Here is a 14,532-nt window from a genome sequence, read left to right as displayed (position 1 = left end):
TGGAAAGATCTAAAAGAAACTAGCAACTAGGATGCATTAAAGTGGCTAGGGGTACTTTTAAAATTTTGAACCATGTGGAGGCATTATTTGTTCAAAATATAGAACAAAATTTTAAAAATCACAAGCATCTCTAACTTTTTCAACTTGAAATGAAAAAAACAAAACTAGAAAGTTAGTCAAGGTTAGTCCAGCTCTTCTAGAGTTGATCTTGATGGTAGCTCGAATGGCCAGCCACACGCAGGTGAGGTCATGGGGCCTGGCCCTATTTTGGGGTCACATATGAGACAAACGGGTGTCAGTCTCCATTTTCTTTCCCTTTTAAATTGGCTCATCTTGGCTCCCGGTTCCTAGGTCTGATATGTAAGGTTCCAAGGTTTTATTATTCGTAATCAATGCCCCTTTCCCAGAACCCACCCATGGCAGCCAGGGCAGGATCACGACTAACCCAGGACCGCATATTTAGGGCTCGTTTCCTCCCCGGAGGGCGGACTCCGAGGAAGCCCCAGACATCAGGGCTGGAGTCTCGCCCAGAGAATGCAGGAAAGAAGCTGAAGGGCTTGTGGGCACATCCAGCAGTGAATGGGTGAAATCTTGCCTTGGCCAACCACCTCCAAACCCTTGTCTTTCATCTGGAGGGTATGCAGGGCCTCCACCCTCTCACCCCAACTTGTGGCTGTGTGGCCCTGCGCTGCTCCCTGTTTTATCCCTCTAAAAAATCTTTATTTCAGCATAATTTCAGATGCACAGAAATCTAGTCAGCATAGTAGAAGATTTCCCATATAACCGTCACCCGGATTCCCCAAATGATTCCACGCTTGTGACTCCCCCGACTCCAAGCCCCTGTGACCTGGCAGGCTGTGCTCTGCAGACTCCACTCTTGTTTGAGAAGCATCTCCAAAGGCAAGGAAGGCTGCTCTGAAAAGCTGCAGAGAGACAAACTCAGACCCTCCGGGCTTCCAGCTGCTTCTTTCTTGGAGTGACATTGAAGAAGGAGACGAAGGCAATATGAAAAATTATCTTAGAGTGAAGGTGTTTCACAGGAAACAGGAAACCTAGGAACAGAAAGAAAAAGGTAAATAAAATTGACTTCATAGAAGTTAAAATATACGTGTGGCAAAGCCTACAAGGTCAGAAGGTAATGGTGCTGTGAAAAGTACTTCCAATACACCTAATAAGCAAAAGCTATCCTGTAGTATAAAAAGAGCTCTTGTAGATCTATTTAAAAAATGACCAACATTCCCAAAGTTAAATGGACTAAGAATAGTACTAGGTACTTCAAAGTATCATAATATATGAAAATCTGAGTAGTAATGAGGGTGATCATGAAGCCAAATTGCAACAGCTATGAGATTTCATTTTTTCACCCATCAGATTGGCCAAGATTAAAAGTTTATAGTAAGCGGTGTTTTCATTTTTGTTTTTAAGGCATCTTCCCATCTTTTTATGGGAGTGTCACAATGAAGTCTCTGGAAGGCTCTTTGGCAACATTTCCTGAAGGTAAAGATGCACATATCACGTGACACAGCTGTTCCACTTTGGAAGATTTGTTACAAATAAGTGCAAAGACACATGTCCAAGAAAGTTATAGATGCAATAGTAGCTTCCAGAAACTACGGGACCTACTAGGGTGGTTAGGAAATAAATTCCATGGTATGTTGAGAAAGCTCCCACTTGAATAAATAAATATTTGTCTGTGGCAGAGAAAACTGGAAAGATACTTAGATACTTCATATTGATTGCCTCGAGAGAGGATCACTGGGGTGGAAGAGAGATTTAATTTTTGCAGTGGGCATTTCTCACTTTCTGTCTGACCTGCTTGGGATTCTTTGTGATTCCTTTCTTCTTCTTCTTTTTTAAAATATTTCTTTTATTATTTATTTAGTTATTTGGCTGCACTGGGTCTTAGTTGCGGCATGCAGGATCTTTTGTTGAGGCATGCGGGATCTAGTTCCCTGACCAGGGATCGAACCTGGGCCCCCTGCGTTGGGAGCGCGGAGTCTTAGCCACTGGACCACCGGGGAAGTCCCTTTTTCTTCTTAATTAGAGAGGAACGGTAAGACAACTTTTCTTCAGTTATTGTTTCTTCCAATTCTTATAAGTGACATTATCAAAGTTATCCACTTTACTGTGACAATTTGACCAGGTGAAAACCTGCAGAATTCCTAAGTCATGAGGTTGTTTAGGCATTTACCTGGAGTGAACAAACACACATGACGGTGATGGGTGTATAGTAGATACTGTATAGTTAGGAGAAAAATATTCCAATTGAGTAATGCTGCAGCATGACGTAAGAGACAGAAAATGTATTAAATGTACAATTGCATAAACTCTGCAAGTGGAGAGAGGATAGCTGTTCTCTGGTCGCACAACTGACACTCTGAATTTAGGAGAAAAATCGACTCGTTTCACTTCCTAATTATTTCCAGTTCTTCTGTGTAACCTCATTGTCATCCTTGCTACATATGAATGCCAGTCATTGTCCTTCTTTGCCTTTTGTTAAGGACACAGAGTTCTCACTGCTCTCCTCACCCCCAGTCATCCACGCAGGCCCTGGTAGTTTCTGATGTGTGCTTTCAATATTTTTCTAAAACAATGAGAAATTTAAGTGACGAATTAAGGTTCACGTGCAACACTGTGATCACTTAATTGTGGTAAGAGTGGAGCAGCTTCAATGGACCAGAGTCTTAACTCAGGCAGTTAGCGCTAGGAGATGTGTGAAGACTGATAAGATAGGATGATGGTGTTTTTCTTAGAGAGACGCGTAAGACTTGTTGAAAGTAACTATGGAGAGTTCTTTGGAAATGGAGGGAGGAAACTGCAAGGAAGCTCCCGTTAGTCACTCCAAGGTCTTAGGCCCCTAGTGGTGGTGTGTTCTGATGTACAAATGATGGAGATGGGGACTTGGCAAATGTGCTGGGTTTCTGAGAATCTGGGAAATCAGATTCTGTCCTTGTGATTTAAACAAATTTCTAGGCAGAAAGACTGAAGACTAGATGCTGTTGGTATACAGAGATTATTACGTTTTCCCAGGCTTAGATTGGTGGCAGTTTGACGGAGAGGGGGTGTTGAATGAAACAAACTTTGTGAATATAGCTTTAAAATATCACACGGCAACCTAGATGTTGGAGATGAGGAAGCCTTCCGGACACTGTAATAGGCAGGTCAGCAAGGCGTGTGCTGTGCTTCACAGAAAATGAGGTGCCAGGAACATAACTGCAACATAAATTATGTCCACTTTAAATAAGTGACCTTCCGCCCACACGTGGCAGGGACCTTTCTCTTAACAGAGTGATAGTCTTGTCAAGAGTTCTGGGTTCTGGGGACTTCCCTGGTGGTGCAGTGGTTAAGAATCCACCTACCAATGCAGGGGACACAGGTTCGAGCCCTGGTCCTGGAAGATCCCACATACCGCAGAGCAGCTAAGCCCATGCGCCACAACTACTGAGGCTGCGCTCTAGAGCCCGCGAGCCACAACTACTGAGACCACGTGCCACAACTACTGAAGCCCCCACGCCTATAGCCCGTGCTCTGCAACAAGAGAAGACACCGCAATGAGAAGCCCACGCACCGCAACCCGCTCGCTGCAACTAGAGAAAAGCCACACAGAGCAACGAAGACCCAACGCAGCCAGAAATAAATAAATAAAAAGAGTTCTGTGTTCTGCATGAGGCGTCACTTAGTTGTGTGAGAAGTTCACCAGTCAGAGGCAGTGAGCCTTTCTTTTTTTTGCGGTACGCGGGCCTCTCACTGTTGTGGCCTCTGCCGTTGCGGAGCACAGGCTCCGGACGCGCAGGCTCAGCGGCCATGGCTCACGGGCCCAGCCGCTCCACGGCATGTGGGATCTTCCCGGACCGGGGCACGAACCCGCGTCCCCCGCATCGGCAGGCGGACTCTCAACCGCTGCACCACCAGGGAAGCCCGAGCCTTTCTTTTTTAAACAGTTTATTTAGTTCCTAGACTAGAAGTTCCCAAGTTTTTCACAACCCACGTTGTCTTTGTACTTATCTTGACTGGAGCGGAAGGAGGATTTTTTTCAGTTGTGGTAATTGATACAGTGGAGTTGGGTAGCAGGTTATGCTCACATTTAACGTTGGTATAAATGAAATATAATGATGTGTCATTTTCTGTAGCTGGTAGTTTGTTTTCAGCTATACCAAGAATGGACTAATGCATATGTATAAAAAACAAGATGTACGTTTGGTGCTATGTACACAGGGAATAGGTAGGTGCTCATAGCTGATAAAATGGCTGTGAAAACTTATAAGGTACCTTTTCATTTTTCACTTCTCTCTGGCATTGTCTACATGCAGGCATTGTGTACACTTTTGTTCTTTCATAATTCCAGTGTGGTTGCCCCACTATCAAGGATCGAACCATGCTCCATGCAGCAAGAAGGAGCATGTGTGAATCTCATAGGACATAATAGAGGTTTTGATTTGAAGCCACTCCTTTTCAACTTGGGAGACATAATGCTCCCCTGATCTTCTCTTTCCATATCATTGGTCAGAATTCTATCGCATGGCCACTCTAAGAAATACACGTTCTGTAGCACATGTGAGGAGATATTTGTGAATGGCTGATGTTACCTGAACTCTTTCACAGAGCCTGACCCAAAGGATATTACAAATGGTTAAATGTTTGAATTCAGGATTGTGTGGCTGGTACCCAAAGGAGTGCTTTGTAGGGGACTTTGGCTTCATTTGGGCCAGTTCCCTTCCTCTGTTGTGTGTGAGTCCTGGTGTCACCCCTTGAAGGGGCCGTCACCTGACAGGAGAGGTGATGATGTTATTGATGATGATGACTTGCATTTCTTTAAACTTGTTAAGAATAAAATAGCTTCTAGTATAATTGTCCCAGAAAATTGTGTTTCTGTTAAAGTGCTTTTTATCTTATTTTTTAAAACAGGCAGGGAAGGGACTAAATGGGTTAAAAGAATATGAACTCTGAAGGTTAAGTTTCTGTTGGGCAGGTTTAGGAAAGACAGTGAGGGGAAATGCCCCAGAGACAGGGAGAGCAGTGCACACAGGGGGCTCCTTCCCCAGCCCCACCCAGATCTACGCCCTCAGGAGGCTGTGTCCAGGTCTGTCCTACCCTGGGTCCTCCCCTCCCTGCACAGGTTACAGGAGATCAGTGTTGGGCTGGCTGCTCCTCCCACACCTCAGCGGCAGATGGTCACATTTTGCTGAAACCCAAAAGCAGATGTGCGGGAGCAAAGACCTCTATGTTTTGGAGTCTTTTTTTTTTTTTTTTTAAATTTTGGCTGTGCTGGGTCTTAGTTGTGGCATGTGGGCTCATAGTTGCGACATGTGGACTCTTAGTTGCAGCATGCGTGTGAGATCTAGTTCCCCGAGCGGGGATCAAACCCGGGCCACCTGCACTGGGAGCACAGAGTCTTACCCACTGGACCTCCAGGGAGGTCCCCGAGTCTTTTTTTTTTTTTTTTAATAGAAGTGTAGTTGATTTACAATGTTGTGTTAATTTCTGCTTGGAGTCTTAATTTCTCATTAAATCCTGCACTTCATAAGCCATGTCATCTGGCACCCTGCTTTCCATTTCTGCAGATCCAGTATTTGTACAAGTTCAAAAATGTAAATAAACATGTATGTTGTGAAATGATTACCACATTCAAGCTAATTAACATACCTGTCATCTCACTTACTTCCATTTTTTGCTGGTGAGAACACTTGAATACACTCTCCTAGCAAATCTCAAGTATAATATACCCTATAATTGTTTCACCAGGCTGTACTTAGATTTCCAGAATTCATTCATCCTGCATAACTGAATTTTGGTACCATTTGAGCAGCATCTCCTGTCTCCCCCATAGCAAGTTCCAGACAGTCAAGATTCTGCTGTTTTATGAGCTGGTCTTCAGTATAATTCCACATATAATTGAGATAATACAGTATTTTCCTTTCTGTGTTGGCTTATTCCACTTAGTATAATGTCTTTCAGGTTCATTCATGTTGTCTCAAATGGAAGGATGTCCTTTTTTTTTTCCAGGCTGAATAATATTCATCCTCTATATCACATTTTTTATTTATTTCTGCTAGACACCAGGGAAACAATAATAGGACGGCACGTCAAATTTCTAGATGCCTAAATTAACTACAAAAATAAAACAAAAATTGGTAACATCAAATTTTACTGAGAATGGGGAGGAATTTTTTTAAAATTTTTATTGGAATGTAGTTGCTTTACAATGTTGTGTTTCTGCTGTAAAGCAAAGTGAACCAGCTATACGTAGACATATATCTGAGAATGGGGAGGAGTTAAAATTACCATGTACTGCTGATGGAAGTATAAAAATACAGCCAGTTAGGAAAACTGATTGGCTTTTACTTATAAACTTAAAACTTTACCATATTAGGAAGGAAATAAAAGTGTACATAAAACAATGAAAACTCTCTGAACTTCTAAGACACCCTTCCTTTCTGTATTCCTCCAGCCACCTATAGGTAGCTTCTTTTTTTAAAAAATATTTATTTATTTTATTTATTTTGACTGCGTTGGGTCTTCGTTGCTGTGCACGGGGTTTTCTCTAGTTGCGGTGAGTGCGGACTACTCTTTGTTGTGGTGTGAGGGCTTCTCACTGTTGTGGAGCATGGGCTCTAGGCGCGTGGGCTTCGGTAGTTGTGGCATGTGGGCTCAGTAGTTGTGGCTCGCAGGCTTTAAAGCACAGCCTCAGTAGTTGTGGCGCACGGGCTTAGCAGCATGTGGGATCTTCCCGGACCAGGGCTCAAAGCCGTGCCCCCTGCACTGGCAGGTGGATTCTTAACCACTGCGCCACCAGGGAAGTCCTATAGGTAGCTTCTATTGTATGCAAACAGTTTTTTAAAAATCAATGATAAGGAAACAGAAGAAGAGACAAAAAGGTGAGTCCCAGTATCTACACCCTCATGGTTATTATGAGCCTCCTAGTGCCAAATTCCCAGGGTATTATGAAGATTAACTCCCATAAGAGCTGTGAGGTTTCCAAAACAGTGCACCATAAACTACTTGTAAACACAGAGTAGATGCTCAGTAGTCATTGCACTAATGACTATATACATGTTGTTTTCCAAATAGAGACTTTTTCAGATGTTATAACCTTTATTAGCCTTCTGTAAACCTTAAAGTGCCAGCCCAACATGGGATCCTTTAAGACCATGATGGTGGCTTTTAGTGAAATCAACAGTAGCTGTCTTGAGATAAGGTGGTTGGTGGAAGGGGCTGAGGTGTGGTGTGCCTGCTTTCTCTAGTGCTACTAAAAATGGGTCTGGGGAGCAGCAGCAGCACGAGGAAGAAGCTTGTTAGAGCTGCCAATTCACGGGCCCCACTTCAAGCCTGCAGAATCACAGTTTCTTCCGTGGGTGCTAGAATGCTTTGTATGCATATTAAAGTTTGAGAGGCAAGATTTACATAAGTGCTTATCACTCTAGACTTACAATAAAGATGACGTGGCGAGTTTCAGTTACTACTATTACCTGTGACCTCCTTCACAGAGTCTGCCTGAGAGCACATGTTTAAGAATATGAAATGTACATGACCTACAATATTATATTTGATTCAGGTGTACAACATAGTTTCAGGGGAACAACATAATTTATATAGATTACAAATAAATCTGTTTTAATTACGTGTTCCAGGCAGTTCCAGGGTGAAACCAAGGTTATGCAAGAGGGCTCTCAGATATTTTTGTGGTGTGAGAGTTGAGGTCAGCCTTCAGTTCAAGGAAAGGGAATAGAGCCTGTGTGGTGCGTCAGGTGTCTGCAATCCACGTTCCCCGTTGCTGCTGCAGAATTAGTGGCTGACTGTGGAAACAGGACAGGAGAAAATCATGTTTTGGTCTCCACGTAGGAACTCATTTTTTTCTGAATCTCTCAGGTGACAAAGGGTAGGAGAGTGTGGCCTTTTCTGCATTTCAAGGTCATCCTGCCTCTGAGAGTGGGGATAGCAGATGAAGGGGCTGTGTTGATGTCCTCAAAGAGGTACAGGTGGGCTTCTCTGGTGGCGCAGTGGTTGAGCGTCCGCCTGCCGATGCAGGGGACATGGGTTCATGTCCCGGTCCGGGAAGATCCCACGTGCCGCGGAGCGGCTGGGCCCGTGAGCCATGGCCACTGAGCCTGCGTGTCTGGAGCCTGTGCTCCGCAATGGGAGAGGCCACAACAGTGAGAGGCCCGCGTACCGCAAAAAAAAAAAAAAAAAAAGAGGTACAGGTGTGATTTCTCTACATAATATCGCCTGAGAAAAATCTAGAAATGGAGGAGGAAGAGGAAGGTTCTCAGGTAAATATTGTGACCCAGGTCAGTGGCTGTGTCCCCTTTTCTTGCTGGAATCCCATGTATTTAGAACTTGTAAACATTTATTTCTCTAACTCTGATGGTCCTGCCTAACAAACTTGTGTTTCAGCTACTTTATTTTCCTAATGATAGCCAAGGTTAGATCTTTAGAATATTCCTCTCTTATAGCCTAGATCCTTCTTTCATTCTCTCTGTCCAGGCTCCCTTTACAGCATGAAGAATTCCTACCATGAATTACTGATGTGCAAATGTTGAAAATGTTCCCTTTTTGTCAAATTAACGTGGGGATGTCTTTATACACAAGATTCCCACTGAATATGGGGTTGGGTCCTGGGATATCAGTGAAGATGGAGAATATGTAATGTCTAGGTCCTGTCTGGATGCAGCATCAGTCTGTGTAGCCAAAGATTATGAATATGCACCAATAAAGCAGATGGTTACATGGTTCAGAATAACCCAAAGTTCTGAAAAACAGAGCTCTCGATTACCTCAAGGGAAGACTTACCATTTAAAATACACAAGAGTACAGAATATGAGAGTTGTATGTGGCTTTAAATTTGCTTAACACTTTTCTCATGATTAGATTTTTATTTTATTCTATTTTATTTTATTCATTTTATTTTATAAAGTATCACGGCAATGATGATGAGTCCTGTATGCATGGGGCAGCTGATATAAATTTGTCCCAGTATAGCTGATGTTAATTTTGTTCACTTGGTTTAGGGGCTGTCTGCCAGATTCAACTGGAAAGCTAATAATTTTCCAATTATCATTAATAGGGTCTTGGAGGGATTTACTGAGAGATGTGTATAAACCATTGCATTTCATGCGAATACTCCCCCTGTCTACTTCATTTCCCTTTACTTGTAGATTGCTTTGGAAAAGGATGACTCTCACCTTTGTTCAGTGGAGATATAGGCTTTTGTTAGTAACTGTTCTGTAAATTTCCATTTTATTCCACAGTCATGTCACAGTTTTTCTCTTCTTTATTACTTTCTGTATCTTCAGGAAAAGAAAACGAGTCCTACAGTATATGTTCAAGTATCCTAAAATGCTATTATAGGGCTTCCCTGGTGGCGCAGTGGTTGAGAGTCCACCTGCCGATGCAGGGGACGCGGGTTTGTGCCCTGGGCCGGGGAGATCCCACATGCTGCGGAGCGGCTGAGCCCGTGAGCCATGGCCGCTGAGCCTGCGCGTCCGGAGCCTGTGCTCTGCAATGGGAGAGGCCACAACACTGAGAGGCCCGTGTACCGGAAAAAAAAAAAAAAGCTATTATATAGTCAGCACAAATGAGAAATGAAATCATTTCAAGGAAATAGGGATTTGTTGATGCAAAGAAAATCTTCACGATGTTTCATCTTGTTCTCATTTCTTGAGTTGATCTGCATCTTTCACTCTAGATCAGTGATCATTCTAGATGTTTATAAAATGAAATAAGATATTGTTGCCCACATCGTAAAATCGGCTATCCATTCCTTATTTTTGATTGAGTACTACTTGGAAGTAGAGTTAAGGATCTGCAAATTAGAAATGCTTCCTAAGTGTTTTAAAGGGGCTGTCAGGAAATGCTATTTGGTGAAGTAATTTTCTATAACTTATAGTGTCCTCTCTTCTCTACTGAACACAGTCCTGTATTGGAAAGTGTAGAATTCCTGGGATGAGTCATGTTCCTTTTTTTTTAATAAACAGTTCTTGCTGTCTCTAAGCTGAACCTGGTCACCTTTTTTGAGCAAAGGAAAGAGCCCTGGGATGTGAAGGAAAGGAGACAACAGTTCCTACACCCAGGTAGGTGGGAATGAATAAAGCAGATAGCACAGGTATGATGTCCAAAGATGAAGGAGGAAGCTAGGCTTTAAAATGTTATTTAGGAAGCTTTGCTTCAATGGAAATTATTTTGAGAAGCCTAGGTTTATGTGTCTTGCTGTCATAAATGGTGGACCTTTGAAATATCATGCTTATTGAGATAGATTAACTTACTGAAATCTTTTCAGTAAACAGTGGAAAAATGAGCGTAGGGTCACTACAAAGAACACAAGATGTTTCAACTGAATTTCAAGAAAACAGCACATGGGAGGCCACAATTCATTAGAGATTTGGTGTATGGGAAAATGGCCTTTTATAATTTGTAGAAGGAAGATTTTCCTGTGTTATCCCCTTTGTTGACAAGAAAGAGGTTTCAAGATGGACTCCTGAACTGGAAAATACATTTCTTTTATTTTAATATTTATTTGGTTGCCTGGGTCTTAGTTGCAGCTCGTGGGCTCCTTAGTTGTGGCATGCGAACTCTTGGTTGTGGCATGCATGTGGGATCTAGTTCCCTGACCAGGGATTGAACCTGGGCCCCCTGCATTGGGAGCATGGAGCCTTACCCACTGTGCCACCAGGGAAGTCCCTGGAAAATACAGTTATAGAGGAGTTTTTCATTAAATTTGGAACAACATAGAAGGCAGAATAGATGAATCTATTTTGTTTAATAAAGAGTCTGATTATTTTTGAAAATCAAGAAAATGGTCAAGTGCCTTCCAGATAAAGTAAAAAAGGAAATAAATAAACTCAAACAGGTAATCAGTTAATATAACTATTTGTAATTAAATTATAAACTTTTATAAAATTTTAAATATTAAGTAAATATTTTATTTTGAAATAGTTTTAGAATTGTAGAAAAGCTGCATAGATAACAGAGAGGTCTCAAATATGTTTTCATTCCGTTTCCTCTATAGTTACCCTTGTATATTACCATGCTGCATTTGTGAAAACTAGGAAACTAGTTACTTTACTATTACTGTACTCCAGATTTTATTTGCATCTCACCAGTTTTTTTTTATATCTTTATTGGAGTATAATTGCTTTACAATGTTGTGTTAGTTTCTGCTGTTTAACAAAGTGAATCAGCTATATGTATACATATATCCCCATATCCCCTCCGTCTTGAGCCTTCCTCCCACCCTCCCGATCCCACCCCTCTAGGTCGTCACAAAGCACCGAGCTGATCTCCCTGTGCTATGCAGCTGCTTCCCACTAGCTATCTATTTTACATTTGGTAGTGTATATATGTCAGTGCTACTCTCTCACTTGTCCCAGCTTCCCCTTCTCCCGCCCCGCCCCCCTGCCTGTGTCCTCAAGTCCGTTCTCTACGTCTGCGTCTTTATTCCTGCCCTGCCACTAGGTTGATCCGTACTGTTTTTTTAACATATATAAATTTATTTATTTATTTATTTATTTATTTATTTATTTTTGGCTGCGTTGGGTCTTCGTTGCGGTGCACGGGCTTCCTATTGTGGTGGCTTCTCTTGTTGCGGAGCATGGGCTCTAGGCGCACGGGCTTCAGCAGCTGTGGGACGTGGGCTCAATAGTTGTGGCTCTCAGGCTCAGTAGTTGTGGCACACGGGCTTAGTTGCTCCACGGCATGTGGGGTCTTCCCAGACCAGGGATCGAACCCGCGTCCCCTGCATTGGCAGGCGGATTCTTAACCACTGTGCCACCAGGGAAGCCCCAGTACCGTTTTTATAGATTCCATATATGATCTCACCAGTTTTGACCCTGTGTCATTCTTCTCTTCCAGGACCCAGTCCAGAACACTACAGTACATATAGTCGTCACATGTTCCCTGTCTCTTCTGCTGTATTAACACTCTTTCAGTCTTTCCTTGTTTTTCATGACCTTGGCAAGTGTGAGGAATACTGATGAGGCCCTGCTTAGAATATCTGAAGTTGAGATTGTGATATGTTTTCCTCATGATTAGAATAAGTGAGATGTGGAACCTTTCTCCAGAATAGCTCATCATGTCATATCATTTGATAATTGATTTAATTTATCATTAAGTTGGTGAATCACTTGTGTAAAGTATTTGCCAAGTTTCTCCAATGTGGAGTGACTGTGGTTTTCTTTTCCATATTCTCTTCTTTGCCAGGAAATTACTAAGTGTTTTTCATACTCAACGTGGGGCTGGGGCGAGGGGAGTAAAATAAGCTTCCCTATTAGAAAAGAGGAATAACTCCATATATTAGTCATCATTTTTAGGTAAGGAATATATTTCTCTTCTCCATTCATTTCTATAGTTATTTTTCTAACGTTGATATGGAATCCTATGTATTTATTGAATATTTTATATTACCATTCGGTACATTTATTACCATTTATTTTGTTGTTCAAGTTGATCTACATTTGGCCATTTGGGAGCTCTTTCAGTTTAGCTCTCCTTCCCCTTGATGTGCCACCAGACTTTTGATTTGAGCCTCTATAGGATCTTCCAGGCTCCTGTGTATTTCCGGTTTCCACAGCCAACTCAGTAATTCCTGCTTCCTTCACATGAGACTCTGACTTTTACTTTTGGGATAAAGTAAAAAAAAAAAAAAGGGAGTCTCTCAAAACTCTTCAATAATCTCCTTGGAAATAACTAGACTAGTAGGTTGTAGTTTTTGGTAGTTAACGACGAGGGTAAAGTTTTTCACAAATACCCTCCGTTCCCCAGAACTGTTCTCTCATTACATACTTGCCGTACTGCAGGGAGGTGAGGTCCCACAATCACAAAACCGCACCTAGGTTTATGACTGCCGCCTTCCAACATAAGTACTGGCTGTCTTGACCACACTGAGCCCACCATTCTGGCACAGAAAGGAGTCCGGTGACAATTTTTTCTTTCAGTCTGAAAGGATGACTGTCCATGGAAGGAAGCTTATCAGGAATTTAGGTACGTGCTCATGTCAGAAAAAGTGATTCTTCAGAATTTCATTCCGGTCCAGTGCCAAAGCCACACAGGAAGATGAAATAATTCTGAAGTTTGAGCTGAACTAGCAAAGAGAGATTGAGATTATAGTTCCTACATCAATCCATTATGCTTCAAATGTAATTAAGTGTAATTCGCAATGACGCTCGCCGTAAATCACAGGGGATTCTTGGTGTTGAATCCAAGTAACACTTCAACCGGACATTTAATATAATCTTTTAATATACTTTTTAACGTACTCTTTAATATACTTTTAATTGGTTTCAACAGATTGAAACCAATCTATTGTTCATATTAATTACTGGAATCAGAGACTAAATTTTCAGGATTACTGCAGGTATATGCCTGTAACACCACGTGCTTATAATAAAGAGTAAGATGAATGTACGTAAACCATTATGTCCTGTGCAGAAATGATGTATCCAAATGGTGGTTGCTGGAACAGAAATGTGTTCTCTAACTCAGGGTGTATGAAGTGCTTTAATGGAGACAGTGAATTTTTTCTACTGCAAATGTCAATGGTCTGTTCATTTTGATGAGATGGTCTTCCCTCTTGAAGAAAAGGAGTCAAGCCTTAAGGAAATATAAATATATAATAATGAGTTTCAGAGAACAGAAGTCAGGCTCAAATGTATCTTGTGATATTTGCTCTGTTTTAAAAAGTCTACCAACAAAAATATATGACTCCAGTTTAATAAAATGCACCCGACTTTACACGAGAGGTTCCATTTTTGCATAACTATCATGTATGTTAAAATAAAATAAAAGGCAAATCTCTCCTCATTGCTAATAGTTTTACTTCACTCTTGCATTAATAAATTCATAAGCATATGATGTAAAATTAGTGATATTTTTCTACCCTACACAATTTTATTAATATTAGTGATTCATAACAACTACTTTAAGGCACACTGTGACATTCAACAATTCCTGTTAGGTGGAATTACATTTTGTTCAGGCACAGAAGCAAAGAAGTCTTTCTGTAACAGCCCTCATATTAAGCCCGTCTTGCGTGCACTAAGTCCAACTTGGTCATGTGGCAGGTTTCTGTAGTATTGCAATGAGAGCATCTACATTAAGTTAATCTCTAAGTCTTTTGCATAATTGATATTGGGCTATGAAATAAAATCTTTATACCTAAATGGAAACTCATCAGTACTCAATAAAATAAATTACCACCAACTTAAACTATGATGACAAGTTAGGATACCAGATAAATATATACATAAGCTATTGGAAGAACACAGCTAACTAGATTTGTAAGTACATCATAGTGGTTAACTATGCTAGGTTTGTTACCAGAAAAAGGATTTGGGATTCTTTTATGCTTTATTTCATAACAGAGTCACCATCTTATTGGCTGTAGGACTGTTATTATTCCCAGATGTTTCCCGTTAGGTGCTCATGATCTGATCCATGTTTCTATGGTTTTCATCTTGAATAGCACAGGCAGCAGATTCAACACACCCAGAGGACTAACGTCTCCCTTAGATTCCTCCCTGCCCTGAATCTAGAGCCACCCAA

The 14,532-nt window shown here is 41.5% G+C and overlaps 1 long non-coding RNA gene across 1 annotated transcript in view; it reads left to right on the top strand.

Moving 5' to 3' along the window:
• The first annotated feature begins 1,303 nt into the window (after positions 1–1,303).
• The window catches only part of LOC109552003 (uncharacterized), a 74,565-nt gene continuing 61,336 nt past the window's right edge, over positions 1,304–14,532 (top strand). Inside the window, exons 1-3 of the long non-coding RNA XR_002178697.3 lie at positions 1,304–1,497; positions 1,883–2,053; positions 9,972–10,067. This is a non-coding gene — a long non-coding RNA (uncharacterized lncRNA). The remainder of the gene's footprint in view (positions 1,498–1,882; positions 2,054–9,971; positions 10,068–14,532) is intronic.

The sequence above is a fragment of the Tursiops truncatus genome, chromosome 10 (genome assembly GCF_011762595.2).
Source record: "Tursiops truncatus isolate mTurTru1 chromosome 10, mTurTru1.mat.Y, whole genome shotgun sequence".
Taxonomy (NCBI): domain Eukaryota; kingdom Metazoa; phylum Chordata; class Mammalia; order Artiodactyla; family Delphinidae; genus Tursiops; species Tursiops truncatus.
The sequence above is the reverse complement of the archived record's forward strand: the minus strand, read 5'-3'. Positions and strand labels throughout refer to the sequence as shown.